This window comes from Protomyctophum parallelum (assembly GCF_964188405.1).
Source record: "Protomyctophum parallelum genome assembly, chromosome: 15".
Taxonomy (NCBI): domain Eukaryota; kingdom Metazoa; phylum Chordata; class Actinopteri; order Myctophiformes; family Myctophidae; genus Protomyctophum; species Protomyctophum parallelum.
Window position 1 is genome coordinate 39,770,905 of NC_139710.1, and position 3,884 is coordinate 39,774,788.

Below are 3,884 nucleotides of genomic sequence, written 5' to 3' on the forward strand. Positions count from 1 at the left end.
GCCTCACTCACTGACTGACTGTCAGAGATAAATACTATTCTAATGGGCGGTTACACACGTTCGTCCTGCCTTTCTGCCTCCTGCTATGATGTCCTCAAATAAATACACTTTAACATGTTGCGTAGGCCTAATTGCTGAAGTCGGCTGCCGAAGTGATCTAAAAAACAAATACACGGAAAAAAGAAAGAAAGAAAAAAGGATAAAAAGAAGAAAGAAAAAAGACCAAACTCGCAGGCCTGCGTACAGAAACTTAACAAAATAGTGATTTAGCGTCACCTGCTGGCTACAACGAGAAACACAAGACCAATTCCTCCAACAGAAACCAGAACCCATAGACTGTCACTCAGTGGTATGGCAAGTTTTTATACAATCTATAACATGGTGCTTGTTTTCTCTCAATTCAGTTCGATTCAAAGGGGCTTTATTGACATGGAAAACATTGTTTAATAATAATAATACAATAATTCCTGTTGCTGCCCGTCATGGTCATACCACAAAAAATATAGTTATTTTCATTGTTTTGAACAAGATTGTAGGTATATTCCAAGAGAAAGTGACATGGCCTGATATCAGCTGAGTAACCATTTAGGCTACTTATTTATTCACCTGTGATAATCTGTTCATTTTGTTCTCTTCACATTTTGTAACTTCATTAATCAAAATGTTTGTGTTCACTCATGAACTTTGGACTTATAGATGGAAATGTGCATGGCTTTTTACAGTGTGTTTCCTATGCACTCCAGTTCTCCTTTATTCCCCCAATGTCTCTGTATACCAACTGTTGTAATTTGTAAACTCTAATTACTGGACCCTCGTCTGGTTCTGATAGACAGGTGTGTGCAGGACGGGTGGTGTGTGATAATCCTGTTGAAGTATTCCTCCCGGGCCCGCCGCTGTCTGGTTCCGTTCCAGTAATTAGAGTTTACAACACCAACGAACAGATGCTCTGTGTAGTGACCAAGCAAGAGGAACCTAGCTTTTTATGGTGCTTGTCTCAAGGACAAGCTGCAGCGAGTGCAGATTGTATGTGATGCTTATCAGTGACACACACACACACACACACACACACACACACACACACGTCCACAGTTAACAGTGTTGTATTGAGTTGTGCTTGAAATGTACTGTAATTCTCCAATCTGTTAATAAATTCATCAATCAAACACACTCTCTCACACACACACACACACACACACACACACACACACACACACACACACACACACACACACACACACACACACACACACACACACCCTTCCCATTCTCTCGATGGTGATGTGTCAAAATACAAAAACTACTAACTTTGTAGCTATTTTAATACTACTGTAATTATTGAAAAAGTATAAAAAGATTAACTCAAATGGTAAAAATATGAAAAGGGTATCTTTGAAAGACAAAGAAGAGGTCCCGCACACTGTCAGACACTTGCCAAACATTTTTGCTCTTTATTTGGTCGACCTTTGGGTCGCTTAGAGTAGACCCTTCATCAGGACAGACAATCAGTTCTCTCCCTGAAATAAAACAATTGAAAAATAGTTTTCTGAGGAATACTTGGATTGAATATGAAATGATACGTTCATACCAAGATATTATGAGAAATCTAATCTACCAGGTCATTATGACCAACTGGGTTAAGATTTGCAGGAGACAGTATACTGATTGAACCCTTTCTGTGGACATCAGACAAGAAGACGAGATGTGCATAAATAAATAGTAATTAAAATGGGCGGCAATTTTTTTAATAATACACTTGGATTTTTAGGACTTTTGATGTTTGATGACATCTTTATGAAAATAGAACATTTGCTATTGCTTGTGTAAGGTGCATGTTCCGTCCAAGAGGGTTTTTTTATGCCTGTTTGAGATTCATTCTAGTCTGTATTTGTCCAAAACCAAAAAGCAATACCAATGATTAATCAGAAAAAGAAAATAGAACATGTGAAACGGTTTCTGTTAGGATTTGTGTGAGGTCATGTTGTTGTTGATTAATTCATCTCTATTTAGACATGGTCCAATCATAGGTGTAGGCCTAGGTGTTTAGGCAGATCTGGGAGAACAATGAGCCAACAATGCTGGCTCGACTCCGGAGCTCGATGGAAAGTGGACACTGTCTATGTTACGTAGCAGTGTGGACGTTGTTTGGACTTTTAAGAACACAATTCTCCCTCTGGGACATCCTATGTTGTCTTTGCATATATCGCCTCATGCGGTTGGCCTTTACCGAGCTGGATTTTTCCTGTTTGTTCTGCACTGCCTCCCTCTATAGCCCACTCTAGATACAGTACCTCTCATGACATTAAGGCAGATTAAGCTACAGTACACTGTATATAAACAGCAATAACATGTCAATATAAAAACCTTGGAAAAATAGCAGCAATGTTTTCAACTGAATTTCAATACAGTTGCTCTGTATCCTATAGGTCAGTACACAGACGGTCTGTGTAGTGTACTGACCTATAGGATACAGAGCAACTGTATTGAAATTCACTTGACATCACTTCACTTCACAGACATACCTACACAGTATCTGTAGTACTATGTATGTAGTCTGTAGATCTGTAGATCAGCCAACGCAGGGAAACTGGAAGTACCCTCACTAAAAACGCCGGGACAACGCTCCACACGTCCCAAACTCTTCTCCCTTCTGGCTCCAAAACTGTGGAATGCACTTCCCATTACAGTCAGAACTGCAGCATCACTCCCAATCTTCCGCCGCAGTCTGAAAACCCACCTTTTCAGACTCCATCATGGCCCATAGCACTTACCCTAACCCCTTAGATAGCATTTCTGTTGGCTTAGATAGCATTTGACACAGACTTATAGCATGTTATGTAGACAGCACTATAATTGTATTGTATATAGTCATAGCACGCCATAGTACATATGTATAGCATAGTAGTAAATATGTATAGTTTATATGTATAGTGTATGTATAGTTTCATTATATAGATATTCCACTGTTACCTTCTTAGCTTACGCATGTTTCATGATAAATGCTTTTATGTGATGTATTCCCATGCTTTTTGTTCTTGCTTAAATGTAAGTCACTCTGGATTAAGAGCGTCTGCTAAATGCCTAAATTGTAAATTGTAAATTGTAGAGGTCTGTATGGTGCAGACAGCGTAAGAATACACAGATGATTGACAGTCTTTATGGTTGTGAGATGGAGGATGACTGATTTAAGCAGTCACACCTGTCCTGAGTCAAACTAGAACTGGACTCAGAGCTGGGTGTGGCTGCGCACCTGTTGTGCATGGACTTGATCAAGGCACAACAGGATAAATCAGTCATCTCCACAAACATTCAGGAGAGAGCCTCTTTCCGGACAGTGGAGAGCTATCGCCTCTCCTGTGTTAAATGTCATATGTTGTGTTATTCCTTGCACATGGCGGAATAAACCAGTCTACTTAAGAAAAAAAGACTGGTTTATTCCTCCAGATGCAAGGAATAACACAACATATGACATTTAACACAGGAGAGGCGATAGCTCTCCACTGTCCGGACAGAGGCTCTCTCCTGAGTGTTTGTGGAGATGACTGATTCATCCTGTTGTGACCTTGATCAAGTCCATGCACAACAGGTACTATATTTGCCTTTGAGATGTAGAGTGGAAGTATAGTAGAAGTATTGGAAATACTCAAGTAAAGTACAAATACCCCAAAATTGTACTCAAGTACATCCATCCATCCATCCATCCATCTTCAACCGGTTATCTGTAGTCGGATCGCGGGGGCAACAGCTCCACCAGACCAGAGAGCTCCAGACTTCCCTCTCCAGAGCAACATTAGTAACTACTAACTTCCTCCTGGGGGATCCCCAGGCGTAACGTTCCAAGACCAGTGAGTCGACGTGATTCCTCCAACTGCGCCTTGGTCTGCCTC